Source organism: Notamacropus eugenii, chromosome 1 (assembly GCF_028372415.1).
Source record: "Notamacropus eugenii isolate mMacEug1 chromosome 1, mMacEug1.pri_v2, whole genome shotgun sequence".
Lineage (NCBI taxonomy): Eukaryota > Metazoa > Chordata > Mammalia > Diprotodontia > Macropodidae > Notamacropus > Notamacropus eugenii.
The window spans coordinates 393,317,949-393,333,361 of record NC_092872.1 but is presented as its reverse complement, the minus strand read 5'-3'; the positions used below and the strand labels follow the sequence as shown (position 1 = coordinate 393,333,361).

The 15,413-nt window shown below is 36.4% G+C and overlaps 1 long non-coding RNA gene across 1 annotated transcript in view; it reads left to right on the top strand.

Annotated features, from left to right (window-relative positions):
• LOC140526105 (uncharacterized) overlaps positions 1 to 15,413 on the top strand; it is a 178,919-nt gene that overhangs the window by 27,376 nt on the left and 136,130 nt on the right. The window contains exon 2 of the long non-coding RNA XR_011974236.1: positions 5,301 to 5,330. This is a non-coding gene — a long non-coding RNA (uncharacterized lncRNA). The remainder of the gene's footprint in view (positions 1 to 5,300; positions 5,331 to 15,413) is intronic.

Sequence of the window (15,413 nt, the reverse complement as noted above, 5' to 3'; positions counted from 1 at the left end):
AAAAAACGAGGACTAAAATGTTTATCATTAGTGATTATAAATCCAAATTTGATATGATTTCATGATAAAATGTGTCCTGAAGGAATACAGAGCAGCATCTGAGAATGTTCTTCCTATCAGGATTAAACAGAAAAAAATGTTGTTATTCAGCATTTATGATTGTAAAGTGCTTAACACAAGGATGGGTATAAGGATGGATATATTTTAGATGCAACATTAATGTAATGTAATTGTTACACAATTTTTAAATTTGGACTTTATTATATATAGATTGGGGTTTTACAAGGATTGATAGAAATTTGATAATTTGAAACTTATATCTGGTTATAAATAAGCAGTGAAAATGCTGGTGTTTGCTATATAATGGTAGAGTTAACTTCTTTGCTTTAAACTAAAAGAGGATTCCAGGGCAGACAGCTATAGTTAAGATGTGGAGGAACTGGATAATCTAAGTAATGGGACTGAGAGACTTGGAAAGATAAAGGTTTTGATTGAAAATATGGAAGGCAGATAAAAGGTTTGAATAGTTCTGAATGGGTCAGTTTCAGGTGGTTTCAGTTAGTAATGAGGGTGTGAGGAAGTATTTTAAGAAGACAGAAAAATCACGTAACTTGATTTGATAATTAATAGCTCAATCAAACTTGAGATGACTTTATCTGAAAAGATATCAGGTAATAGAGTGTGCCCATGTGGTGGTAAGGAGATGAATTACTGTGCAAGGTGATGTGGAAATCCATTCACCTGAATGAGTAATGTCTTATTTTAAGTTTTAAGTAAGCTTTAATAGTTTAGATTTTAAAGTATATCTAAATATTGTTACATTAGGAATTGCATTGTTAAATAAATTATAACTTGGTTAAAAAAGTTATGAATTCTGTGCAAGAGTTTCTGTATTGTAGAATTCCAATTGAGAAAAAGAGAATCCTTAAAAAAATACGAATATATATATATTTATATATGGTTTGATTTTCAAACCTGTTCCATCTAAGGATGTATTAAGATGTTAAAAAGTTTATTTCTATTGTTAAGAAGGAAGTTTTAACTAAAATTGTTTTTGCTATGAATCAAGCATTTACAAAAGAATGTTTGTAAAAGGAAGTTTATGGGCAAATGTGCAAAGATCTTAGCTTTAGATTTTGTAATTTTTTTCCAATTAGGTTCATGAGGCTTTTGTGATAAATTGTAAGCTGTTCTTAGGAGAGCAAAATATTTGTTGTATGAAGAAATGTTTTATAAAATCTTTTGTATTATTTTTGAAAGACCTAACTACCGAATTTATATTTGCAAGCTAATTTGTTATAATAACTTCAGGTTTTATGAGGAGTTGGAAGATAAGGGACAAGATAAGAGAGACCAGGAATTTTATGGCTCTAGGAAGCTCTGTGGTAAATTTTAAGACAATCTCCTGGCCCCATTCCCCTTTCCTTTTGAAGTCCAGTCATTACAGAAGGACTTATTAAGATCTAATCTGAACTCAGATGGAATTCCTAAATAAGGAATTTGTTTTGGTGATCATAATCTCTAGTGATTGGTTTCTAGGGCAAATTAAAGATGTGAATACTGGTAAAATTTTTGATTTGTGAAACCTGCCATATGATGTATAAATCTCTGGGATCATTCTCATAGAGGAATGTCACTGTTACAGGCAGAAGTTTGCCTCAGGGGACAATCCTGTCCTCAGCCTGGGATGGGATCCTTTTGACTCAGTTTCCCCATTGTGTTCTTTTGAAAGGAATGTTTTCCCACCTGACTATTTCTGAGTCTGGTTATAAAGTGGAGATGAAATCTAATTAAATTCTTGCTTTTTATCTTCATGGCATGTTTATATACTCAAAGCAGATAGTTTCAGATGTAAGCACAATGCAAGTAGTGGAATCTTGCTGTTTTCAATTAATTGGGTAAATGGGTATTCTTATATGGTCTTGTGAAAGATGAAATCCCTGGGAACATTCTTTCTGAATGTAATGGGAATGATTAGGCAAAGAAAAGGAAACCAAAGTATAAATGTGATGTTGTATCATTGTTCCATAGAACAAGATTGACTCTTAAAGTTAACTGTAATTGTATGGAATTGTTGAGGTTAGGGGTACTTGGGACCCCTCCCCCCCACAAATAGTAGCATGCTGGGTGCTGCTCAAATTAATTCAACCCAAGCATTCTTTCAGCTAACGAAGGTCAAAGTTTGTTATATCTACAGAGACACTGAGGAAGGAGTCCCTGACTGAGGAAGGGTGGCCCCAGGTGGTATGGGGGGGGGGGCTCCAGAGATGGTCTTGATGGGAGTAACCAGTAGCCTGGAGAATTGGATTGATAGGGCATAGTGACTGGGAAAACTTATGGACCACAGGAGAGCCAGTTCAAGGAGCCTTCAAGGTGAGATTTTCCAGGGCCCTTTAAGATAAATGGGACTAAAACTCTTTTGGGTAAGGGACAAAGTTCCCAAATTAGAATAAGGTTTTTACATGTTACAAAGACCAATTGAGTAAAAATAATTGACTGAATTAATTACTGAGACTAGATCAGAGACATCTTCAATTTGAAGAAAAGAAATTCAGTCTAATTTTCTTAGAGGCAGGTAACCTCTGGTGATATTTGGCATTCATGGAAAAGTTAAATATTTCTGTTTTGATATGAATTCATTCTATGAATATAAGTTGAAATTAGTGTTTGAACTTACCATATGCATAGCTCATTCTTTTAGACTGAGCAGGGTTAAAAAGGGATAGAGTAGATTTGGAAACGTTAGTAGTTTGGGAAAAATTAGAGCAATAGATTATGGTTTTAATGGTAAATTTGATTTTATTTTTGTTATTTAATCAGGAACTAGAAAAAGTATAGAAAGGCATTCAAGCTACTTAAGACTAGCTTCAAAAGATATTCCTTAACCCATGTGAAATTATAGTCGTATCTGAAACTGATTATTGGAGCTTGTTACTTTAAGAGTTTATGGGACTATTAACTGACTGTTCCTTTGAGTCTAACACCAGATGTGAATATGAAGAAAGACTGTCTGAACCATTGACCCATGATGCCAGTGAGCCTGTGATGCTGGTATGAACTGCAAAGGGGTGATCTCATGGGATGGTTGGGAGAACTGCTTTTCAACCTGGGTTGAGGTAGCATTTTCCTGACTCAGTTTCCTCACTGACACATGACAGACTTTAAACCTGACTGAATGTCAGTTGACAATCTACTCCTGTCTGGAACTGACATGAAATTAGGGAGATGTTGTTTCCCTACAATGTCCCTACTCTTAGTGGCAATTTCTTATAATCAAAAGTTTTGTAAGCTTGATACCAGATCTACTAAATAATAGATTGTTAGTAGGGGAAGATCTGAGGTTAAGTCTAAAGTTAAGCTATTAGGCTTAGGATTTCAGACTTAACAGCAATAAGTTAGGGTCCTTTAATTCTTAGTAATAGTGTGGAGACAATCAGGTCAAGGGCTTGTGAGGTTAGCATACAGTTATTATTTTGCCTTAGCTGATTAATGTTAAAAGAAAAATGGTTTGTAGTCTGTATGACAAATGCTTTAAAAGAAGTATCACATGACCAGAAATTGGAATTGTTTTATGAAGTGATATGTACTGTGTTAAAAATGATTATTTATTGTATTTATGTAAGTACTGGAGCCTGTTATCGACTCCTTAGAGAAATCTCATCCCCCTGATGTGGGAAATAAATATTAAATTAATGTGAAATGTAAAAACTGGGTTCTAATGTGAATTTCTTAAACATGACAATTGGTCAAAGTTCCAATTTTCATTTTGTAAGAGTGATAAGTGTATAAAGTTTAGGAATGGTCATCTAAAATTATATTAAGTTCAGTTTTGTAGTAGAGCGGATATCTGGATTTTTATAAGAAGACAAAGGAAAGAGAATGCTGAGATGCTGTGCTGAAGGAACCTCTGAATGGACAATTCATTGAGCTTTGCATTTTGAATCTCTGTATTTGTACTTATGAAAGGGGACTACTCCCTTCTAATTTGTCAATGTGTCAGTCAACTTTGCTCCCTACTCATATTCATATGAAGGGAAGAATTCATAGGGGAAAGAATGTGGTATTTATTGGATTTAGGTGTGGAAACAAATTTAAATAAAGAAAAAAGAGGGGATTTTGTGGGAAACAAGAAAGTTTTGTTATCCACAGTCCTAGGTGATAAGGATTGTGACTTAGCATGGACAAGTTAGAGGTCAGAAAGTAATGTTCAGGCTCAAGTAGCTGTGTGAGGGAGGGCCTATCAAAGAGGAGAACATGGAGTCACATGGCCAGGGGACACCATCCTGGGAGATCCAAAGTTCATAAAACAGTATAAGAAATCCCATCTTTATGAATGTGTTGTAGTCATCCTGTAACCTTACTGGGGAGGCTACCCATTCATTCAGATGGAATGGACATAAAGATTAATAAAAGTTTTCCTGATTTCACAACAGGTGTTGTTCTTTGTGTAAGGTGAGCATGTTTCTCACTGTTGGGGGCTTGTTAGACAAACTCACTTCTAACAATCTGAACTCGGGAAGATGAGTCTTCCTGATTCTAAGCCCAGTATTCTTTCTCTTATGCCAAGTCCTTCCTAAGTTCCAGAGGCAGGTTGGTACTTCAGGAATGAGTGGAGAGGACATTTGATTTTTTTTGATGCTTGAAATAAAAGAAGTCCAGCCTGAGGGAAAACTGTCTCAAAGGTTATTCTTAATCTCCCTTTTTTTTTAAGGTCAGCTTCCTAAGTTTATGAATTAGAGAGTAGAACTTTATATCCCCTTGACTTTGAAATTGTGTTTTCAAAGTTAGCAAAATTAGTTTTATTACGTTTTTATTTTGCATGAGTGTGTCACTGCATTTTAGTTCTCAAACCTGTATTACTGGACTGTCCTGGGTTATGCCAGAATGCTGCTCATTGAGTAGCAGCAGAATTTGGGAAGCGATGAAGTGAAAGTCATAAGAGATGTGATGCTTTTATTTAGGCACAATTATTAGCTTCTAGTATTCTCTATCCAGGAAAAGAGAGCTCTGGATGAGGGGAGGGATAGGATTAGAAAAGGAACAAAAGCAGACATAGATCTTGGAGAGTCATTGGGGGCTGTGAGCAGATGAGAGTAAGTACAGAAATGAAGGATTCTGAAAAGAATACAAAGCAAACAAGGGGGAAAAGCACACATAAGGAAAAGTGGTGAGGAAGCATGATTGTATCTAGAGTGATAGACTAGAAGTCAAGAGAAGACCATAGGATCATTGCTCCAGAGATGGAGGGAACTTCAGAATCTATCTACTTCAGTAATTTAAAAAAATTTTTTTTATTACAGATGAATCCAAAGAGGAAACAAGTGCCACGGGTAAGATCTGAACTCAGATACTTTGACTATACATACTATTTTCACTATTCTTCCTCCAACAACTGAGTTATAGTTTCAGATCTGTTATACTCAACTGTTACGTTTTGAGCAAATCATTCCCACTCACTGAGCCTTACCTTCCTTCTCTGTCAAAATTCACTAAGAAACATTATCTTTCCCATCTCTCAGGGTGTTTAAGTAAAACAAAATCACGTGAAATCAGAACCAGAAGATTTTAGATATATGAATAGAAGAAACATCAGAAGTCATCAAGTCCAATCCCTTCATTTTACATGTGAAGAACTTGAGGTCAAAGAGATTAAATGGCTTACCCATGTCACATACATTACACATGACAGAATCTTAGGGTAGAATAGGACCTTAAAGGTCATTTTCAACTCCTAAGTGAAATATGTTGCAAGTCTTGTGCTGTTTAGTTGTGTCTGATTCTTTGTGACCTTGTGGACCATACTATCCATGGGTTCTTTTTGACAAAGATACTGGAGAGGTTTGTCATTTCCTTCTCTTGTGAATTAAGGCAAACAGAGGTTAAATGACTTGCCCAGGGTCACATATGCTAGTGTCTGAAGCTGGATTTGAATTCAGGTCTTCCTGACTCCAGGCTCAGGACTCTATTCATTGAGCACACATCTGCCTCCAAACCCTTAGAGCACTATATAAATGTCAGCTGTTATTATTCTTATTGTTCCTGCTGGAGAAAGGAGCATTTTTCTGCTCTTGGCTCTTCTGTGGTGGTTGCTTAGGAAGCTCCAGGAAGCCTTTGACAGCATTCGCTTCCATTCTTCTTTTAGGAAGTTCATGTGACTTGTAACTTTAGAGGAATTTTTAAAATATTATGTCTTTGATTCATAGAAATTTTCTAAATTAATTTTTATTTTCTTTATTGAGCCAGCAATTCTTCCAAATAGCACAGATTCATCATATGCTTTATTAAATTTCTCTTGAACAAAGTTAACTGCTTATTCAATAGAGTTTAGTCTATCAAGCGTCCTATTGTCTAGTGCTAGAAAGATCTCACAGTATGAGAGTTCTCAGATTTGGGGTAGTTTGGTGCCACTAATATATTTTTAACATTTATCCTTTTATAGCTTCTACCTTTACAATTCACCAACCTCTTAAATTCCCATGATATTCATCTCCACTAAAACTCAGTCAAATACAGAGTTGGTCATATCTTGGACTTCACCATCATTGAAAACCATTCTACTTTCATGACTTTGAACTCTGAACTCTTCTATCTGATTATAAATCCCCTTTTCCATATCTCTTCTGCTATCTCCTTCTTCCTTATCCTATTTACCATCCTTAATGCTAACTGTGGTTCCTCAATCAGTCCCTGTTTCCCCTTGGCTGGTCTCACTTTCCTGTCTTCACAGTCTTGATCCTATAATTGGCACATTCAACAAAGCATTGTCATTCTTTGCCCCTTTGACCTTCAAATATTCATAAATACTGCCAAAGAAACAGTTTTGACTCAGTCCTTTACAAATTGGCCTACCTTCCTTGAGGTTAGATGAGCACTTCTTTATGTTCACTTTTTAAAATCCTGATCTTCCTTTAAGACTCACTTTAGACACTACTTCTTGACAAATAGAACTACAAGAAGGTGGAATGGATTGATTGATAAGTTTAAACCTATCTCTATAATGCTGTTCCCCAAGAGGGCTAAGCAATTTGGAAAGAATCTCATTTTTAAATTTTTTAAATTTTTATTAATTTTATTTATTTTCAGTGTTCTATAATCACCACCATATTACTTGGATTTTTTTCCCTTCCCTCCTTCATACCTTCCCCCTCCCTCCCTGAGATGGCATACAATTTTATATAGGTTCTACAAATACATTCCTATTAAATACATTTCACTATAGTCACGCTGTGTAGAAGAATTAAAATGAATGGGAGAAATCGTATAACAAACCAAAACGTAATGCAAAAGAAAATAATTCTGCCATTGAATTCCATACTTCTTTCTCTGGATGTGGAAGGTATTTTGCCTTAAAAGACCATTGGGAATTTTTTTAAGTCCTTGTATTGCAATGAAGTTCCAAATCTACCAGAAAAAACTCTCATATACAGAAGTCATTGCTGTGCACAAAGTTCTCCTGGTTCTGCTCCTTTTACTCAGCATCATAGAAGTCTTTCCAGGTCGCTCTGAAGTCTTCCTGTTCATCATTTGTTATAGTGCGATAGTATTCCATTACATTTATATGCCATAATTTATTCAGTCATTCTCCAGTTGATGAGCATCCCCTTGATTTCCAGTTTTTGGCCATCATAAAGAGTGCTGCTATAAATATTTTTGTACATGAGGGACTCTTTCCCATTTTAATGTTCTCTTGGGTATACAGTCCTAGAAGTGATATTGCTGGATCGAAGGGTGTATTTCCTAATGATCACTTTAATTTCTTCATTCATGGTGATTTTACCTGTTTAATTTTTGATACTATATACCTGGTTTTCTTCTTTCCTTTTCTGAATCAAATTAATCAGTGCCATGTTTATCTTATTGGTTTTTTCTTAAAACTGGCTTCTAGATTTATTAGCTCAATAGCATTTTTCTCTCTCAATCTTATTAATCTCACCTTTGATTTTTAGGATTTTTAATTTCTTACTCAATTGGGAATTTTTAATTTGTTCCTTTTCTAGTTTTCTTTTAGTTACACGACCAATTCATTGATGTTTTTTTTTCTATTTTATTGATGTAAGAATTTAGAGAAATAATATTTCCCTTAAGACCTGCTTTGGCAGCATCCCATAAATTTTGGTAAATTGTCTCATTGTTGTCATCCCCTTTATTGAAATTATTGGCTGTTTCAATGATTTGTTCTTTGACTCACATATTCTTTAGAATTAGATTATTTAGTTTCAAATTAATTTTTGATCTATCTTCCCACTACCCTTTGTTCAATGTAATTTTCATTGCAATATGATCCAAAAGAACATTTCTTCCTTTCCACATTTGATTCTGAGGTTTTTCTTGCCAAATACAAGGTCAATTTCTGTGTAGGTGCCATGTGCTGCTGAGAAAAAGGTGCATTTCTTTTTCTTCCAATTCAGTTTTCTCTGAATTTTCTAATATTCCATTTACTTCCTTCATTGCTTGTTTTTCTTTTTGGTTGGATTTATTGAGTTTTGAGAGGGGACAGTTTAGGTCCCCTGCCAGTATAGTTTTTCTGTTTATTTCTTTCTGTAACTCAATTTCTCCTTTAAAAATTCAGATGCTATAACACTCAGTACAGATATGTTTAGTTTTGATACCACTTCATTGTCTGTTACCTTTTTAGCAAGATGTAGTTTCTTTTGATATCTCCTTTAATTAGATCTATTTTTGCTTTCACTTTGAGATCGGGATTGCTACCTCTGTTTTTTGTTGTTGTTGTTGTTGTTTGTTTCATCTAAAACATAATAGATCTTGTTTTGCTTGCCTTTACTCTGTGTATCTCTTTGTTTCAAGTATGTTTCTTGTAAGCAACATATTGTTGGATTCTAGTTTTTACTCTGCTATCCACTTCTATTTTATGGAAGAGTTCATCTCATTCACATTCACAGTACTAACTGTTTTCCCTCCATTCTATTTTTCTCCAGTTTGTCCTCTCTCTCCTCTCACCCTTTCACTCCTCACCAGTGTTTTGTTTCTGTCTATCATCTCCCCTGATCTACCCTTCCTTCTATCAGTTCCACCCCTCTTTATTTAATCTCTTCCCCTCCTACTTCCTTGTTGAGTAAGACAGAATTCTATGTTCAACTGATTATGTATATTATTCCCTCACTGAGGCAATATTGTTTAGAATAAGCTTTAAGTGATGCCCATTGTTCCCCCTCCCATCTTCTCCTCCACTGTAATAATTCTTTTGTGCCTCTTTATGAGAAATAGTTTTCCCATTCTATCTGTCCCTTCCTTCTATATCCAATGCACTCCTTTTTCTTATTCTTAATTTTTTAAAAATTTATTTATTTAACTTTTAACATTCATTTTCACAAAATTTTGGGTTCCAAATTTTCTCCCCGTTTGTCCCCTCCCCCCACCCCAACACACTGAGCATTCTCTGCCCTCTCTTCTATCGTCCCTCACTTCTCTTGTCCCCATCTTCTCTTTTGTCCTGTAGGGCCAGATAACTTTCTATACCCCATTACCTGTATTTCTTATTTCCTAATAGCAAGAACAGTACTCAACAGTTGTTCCTATAACTTCATCCCTACCTCCCCACCCATTCCTTTTGGGAAGGCAAGCAATTCAACATAGGCCATATCTGTGTAGTTTTGCAAATGACTTCCATAATAGTCGTGTTGTGTAAGACTAACTATATTTCCCTCCATCCTATCCTGCCCCCCATTGCTTCTATTCTCTCTTTTGATCCCGTCCTTCCCCAAGAGTGTTGACTTCAGATTGCTCCCTCCTCCCATTGCCCTCTCTTCCATCATCTCCCCCCACCCTGCTCATCCCCTTCTCCCCCACTTTCCTGTATTGTAAGATAGGTTTTCATACCAAAATGAGTGTGCATTTTATTCCTTCCTTTAGTCGAATGTGATGAGAGTAAGATTCATGTTTTTCTCTCACCTCCCCTCTTCTTCCCTCCACTAAAGTCTTTTGCCTGTCTCTTTTATGAGAGATAATTTGCCCCATTCCATTTCTCCCTTTCTCCTCCCAATATATTTCTCTCTCACTGCTTGATTTCATTTTTTTAAGATATGATTCCCCTCCTATTCCATTCACTCTGTGCTCTCTGTCTCTGTGTGAGTGTGCGTGTGTGTGTGTGTGTGTGTATGTATGTAACCCCACCAACTACCCAGATACTGAAAAGTTTCAAGAGTTACAAATATTGTCTTTCCATGTAGGGATGTAAACAGTTCAACTTTTATAAGTCCCTTATGACTTCTCTTTGCTGTTTACCTTTTCATGCTTCTCTTCATTCTTGAGTTTGAAAGTCAAATTTTCTTTTCAGCTCTGGTCTTTTCATCAAGAATGCTTGAAAGTCCTCGATTTCATTGAAAGACATATTATACTCAGTTTTGCTGTGTAGATGATTCTTGGTTTTAGTCCTAGTTCCTTTGACTTCTGGAATATCATATTCCAGGCCCTTCGATCTCATAATGTAGAAGCTGCTAGATCTTGTGTTATCCTGATTGTATTCCCACAATACTTGAATTGTTTCTTTCTAGCTGCTTGCAATATTTTCTCCTTGACCAGGGAACTCTGGAATTTGGCCACAATGTTCCTAGGAGTTTCTCTTTTTGGATCTCTTTCAGGAGGTGATCAGTGGATTCCTTGAATACTTATTTTGCCCTCTGGTTCTAGAATCTCAGGGCAGTTTTCCTTGATAATTTCATGAATGATGATGTCTAGGCTCTTTTTTTGATCATGTCTTTCAGGTAGGCCCATAATTTTTAAATTGTCTCTTCTGGATCTATTTTCCAGGTCAGTTGTTTTTCCAATGAGATATTTCACATTATCTTCCATTTTTTCATTCTTGTGGTTTTGTTTTGTGATTTCTTGGTTTCTCATAAAGTCATTAGTCTCCATCTGTTCCATTCTAATTTTGAAAGAACTGTTTTCTTCATGAGCTTTTGAACCTCCTTTTCCATTTGGCTAATTCTGCTTTTTAAAGCATTCTTCTCCTCATTGACTTTTTGACCCTCTTTTAGCCTATTTTTCAGGATGTTATTTTCTTCAGCATTTTTTTGGGTCTCCTTTAGCAAGGTGTTGACCTGCTTTTCATACTTTTCTTGCATCTCTCTCATTTCTCTTCCGAGTTTTTCCTCCACCTCTCTAACTTGATTTTCAAAATCCTTTTTGAGCTCTTCCATGGCCTGAGCCCATGGAATATTTATTTTGGATGTGCGGGATACAGAAGCCTTGAATTCTGTGTCTTTCCCTGATGGTAAGCATTGTTCTTCCTCATCTGAAAGGAAGGGAGGAGATATCTGTTCACCAAGAAAGTAACCTTCTATGGTCTTATTATTTTTTCCCTTTTCTGGGCATTTTCCCAGCCAGAGACTTGACTTCTGAGTTTTCTTTCCACACCCACCTCGCCTCCAGATGTGCCCAGCTAGCACTTGGGGTCTGAGATTCAAATGCTGCTTCCCAGCCTCAAGGCTTTGGGTGGAGGCAGGGCTGCTATTCAGTGTGAGATTAAGTTCAGGTGGTCAGGTCGGGGCAGGGCTGCCTCACGGGGCTCAGTTCTCTCAGGGGGTTTATGCAGAGACCTTTAACAATGGATCTGAGCTTCTGCCTGCTTTGGGAGCCCCTGTCCGCTGCTGCCTCTTGAGGGGGCCTGAGTCATGGGGACACCCTGCTCCTCTCTTGGCCAGCCCAAAAGACTCTTGCACTGACCTTTGGTGTCTGTGGGTGGAGGGACCTCTGTGGCCACTGGAGATTCCATCCCTGAAGCCTGCTCGGATCTGCTCCTCTTGGTGCCGCACGGGCCAAGGTAGGGCTGGGCTCTGCTCCAGGTCTAGTGTGCCACGGACCTTTTGCAGTGGTTTTCCAGGTCTCTCTGGAACAGAAATCTCTTCCACTCCGTTGTTCTGTGGCTTCTGCTGCTCCAGAATTTGTTGGGAGTTCTTCTTTACAGGTATTTTATGGGCTGTGGGTTTGGAGTTAGCATATGTGTAGCTTTCTACTCCGCCATCTTGGCTCCTCCCCCTTATTCTTAATTTTTTTAATGACATTCCTTCAAATTCACCTTATGCCCATCCCTTCTGTCTATGTATGTTCCTTCTGCCTGTACTATTATTTTAAGAACTGCAAGTATCATCTTCTCATGTAGTGATGTAAACAGTTTAGCTCTGTTGAATCATTTATGTCTTCTTTTTCCTTTTTGCCCATTTATGCTTCTCTTGCACCTAGATATTAGAGATCAAATTTTTGTTTTAATTCTAATTTCTTTATGAAAGCTTGAAATGTTTCTATTTCATTGAAAGACCATTTTTCCCCTTGAAGTATTATGCTAAATTTTACTGGGTACATGATTATTGGTTGTAGTACTAGATCCTTTGCCTTCTGGACTATTATGTTTCACGACCTTTGATCTTTTAATTTTGCAGCTACTAAAATCCTGTGTAATTCTAATTGTGACTTCCTGATATTTGAATTGTTTCTTTCTGGCCCTTGAAGTATTTTTTCCTTGATGTGACAGTTCTGATATTTGACTATATTGTTCCTTGGAGTTTTTATTTTGGGATCTCTTTCCTGTGATGAATAGTGGATTCTTTCAATGTCCATTTTGCCCTTTGGTTCCAGGATATCAGAGCAGTTTTCATTGATAATGTCTTGAAAGTTATTCAGGTTCTCCTTTTGATTATGGCTTTCAGGTAGTTCAACGATTCTGACATTGTTTCTCCTGGATCTATTTTCCAGGTCAGTTAATTTTCCCATTTGATATTTTACATTTTCTTCTATTTTTTTCATTCTTTTGAATTGGTTTGATTGGTCTCACAGAGTCATTAACTAGCCCAATTCTAACTTTTAAGGTGATTTTTTCTCAATTAACTTTTATACTTTCTTTTCTATTTGGTCAATTATACTTTTGAGGAGTTGCATTCTTCAGTGAATTTTTGTATCTCCTTTTTCATTTGGCCAATTCCACTTTTCAGGCAATTGCTTTCATTTTCCAAGCTGTTGATTCTTTTTTATTTCATTATTCTCTTGCATCATTCTTGTTTGTTATCTCAATTTTCTTCTACCTTTCACATGCTTTTTAAGTATCTTTTTGAGTTCTTCCATGAGTTCTTTCTGGGTCTGAGACCACTTCTTGTTTTTCTTTGGGGTTTTGCCCATAGGTATTTTGACATTGTTGTCCTCTTCTGAGTTTGTTTCTTGATCATCCCTGTCACCATAACTTTCTGTGGTCAGATTATTGTTTGTTGCTGTTTTTTGCTCATCTATTTTTGGCCTGTTTCCTTTTTCTTTTAAATTTGAGCTCTGCTCCCAAGATGGGAGAGGCATTGCCACAGGCTTCTTGTGCCAGGTGCTGTAGGCCCTAGATGTTTACCTGGTGTTGCACTGATATTGTCTTTCTTGAAAAAATGTATTTTATTTATTTTTAGTTTTCAACATTCATTTCCACAAGTTCTTGAGTTGCAAAGTTTCTCCCCATTTCTCCCCTCCCCCACCCCAAAACACGATGCATTCTGATTACCCTTTCTTCCAATCTGCCCTCCCTTCTATCACTCCCCTCCTTACCCTTATCCCCATCTTCTCTCTTTTCTTATAGGACCATTACATTGTATTTCTTATTTCTCAGTTGCATGCAAAAGAAATTCTCAACATTCATTCCTGAAACTTTGTTTGAATTTCTCTCTTACTTGCTCTCCACCCATCCCCACTGAAAAGCAAGCAATTCAATATAGCCTATATATGTGCAGTTATGCAAAAGACTTCCATAATAGTCATGTTGTGAAAGACTAGCTATATTTCCCTCCATCCTATCCTGCCCCCATTTATTCTATTTTCTCTTTTGACCTTGTCCCTCCCCAAAAGTGTTTACTTCCAATTATTTTCTCCTTCTATTTGTTCTATCATCTCCCCCACACCCCACTTATTCCCTTATCCCCTTCTTTCCTGTAGTGTAAGATAGATTTTAATACTAAATTGAGTGTGCGTATTATTCCCTCCTTAAGCCAAATGTGCTGAGAATAAACTTCACTTTTTCTGTCTTACCTCCCCCCTTTTCCCCTCCATTGAAAAAGCTTTTTCTTGCCTCTTTTATGAGAGATAATTTGCCCCATTCCAATTCTCCCTTTCTCCTCCCAATATCTTCCTCTCTTACCCCTTAATTTTATTTTTTTAGATATCACCCCTTCTTATTCAACTCACTCTGTGCCCTCTGTCTATATATATATATATGTATATAATCCCTCCAACTCCCCAAATACTAAGAAAAGTTTCAAAAGTTACAAATATTATCTTTCCATGTAGGAATGTAAATAGTTCAACTTTAGAAAGTGCTTTATGATTTCTCTTTCCCATTTACCTTTTCATGCTTCTCTTGATTCTTTGAAAGTCAAATTTCCTCTTCAGCTCTGGTCTTTTCATCAAGAATGCTTGAAAATCCTCTATTTCATTGAATGACCATTTTTACCCCTGAAGTATTATACTCAGTTTTGCTGGGTAGGTGATTCTTGGTTTTAGTCCTAGTTCCTTTGACTTTTGAAATATCATATTCCAAGTTCTTCAGTCCCTTAATGTAGAAGCTGCTAGATCTAGTGCTATCCTGATTGTATTTCCACAATATTTGAATTGTTTCTTTCTGGTTGCTTGCATTTGTCTCCTTGACTTGGGAACTCTGGAATTTGACTACAATATTCCTAGGAGTTTTCCTTTTAGGATCTCTTTTAGGAGGTGATTGGTAGATTCTTTCAATATTTATTTTGTCCTCTGGTTCTAGAATATCAGGGCAGTTTTCCTTGATAATTTTGTGAAAGATGATGTCTAGGCTCTTTGTTTCATCATGGCTTTCAGGAAGCCCCATACTTTTAAAATTGTCTCTCCTGGATCTCTTTTCAGGGCCAGTTGTTTTTCCAATGAGATATTTCACATTGTCTTCAATTTTTTCATTCTTTTGGTTTTGTTTTGTAATTTCTTGGTTTCTCATAATGTCTAGCTTCCATCTACTCCGTTCTAATTTTTAAAAATCTATTTCCTTCAATGAGTTTTTGAACCTCCTTTTTCATTTGACTAATTCTGCTTTTTACAGCATTTTTCTCCTCATTGGCTTTTTGGACCTCTTTTGCCATTTGGGTTAGTCTGTTTTTAAAGGTGTTATTTTCTTCAGCATTTTTTGAGTCTCCTTTAGCAAGCTGTTGACTTGGTTTTCATGATTTTCTTGTGTTGCTCTCATTTCTCTTCCCAGTTTTTCCTCAACCCCTCTTATTTGATTTTCAAAATCTTTTTTGAGCTTTTCCATGACCTGAGACCACTGCATGTTTATTTTAGAGGCTTTGGATGCAGAAGCCTTGACTTTGATGTCTTCCTCAAATGGTATCCTTTGTTCTTCCTCATCTGAAAGAATGAAGGAAAATACCTGTTCACCAAGAAAGTAACCTTCTATAGTCTTATTTTTT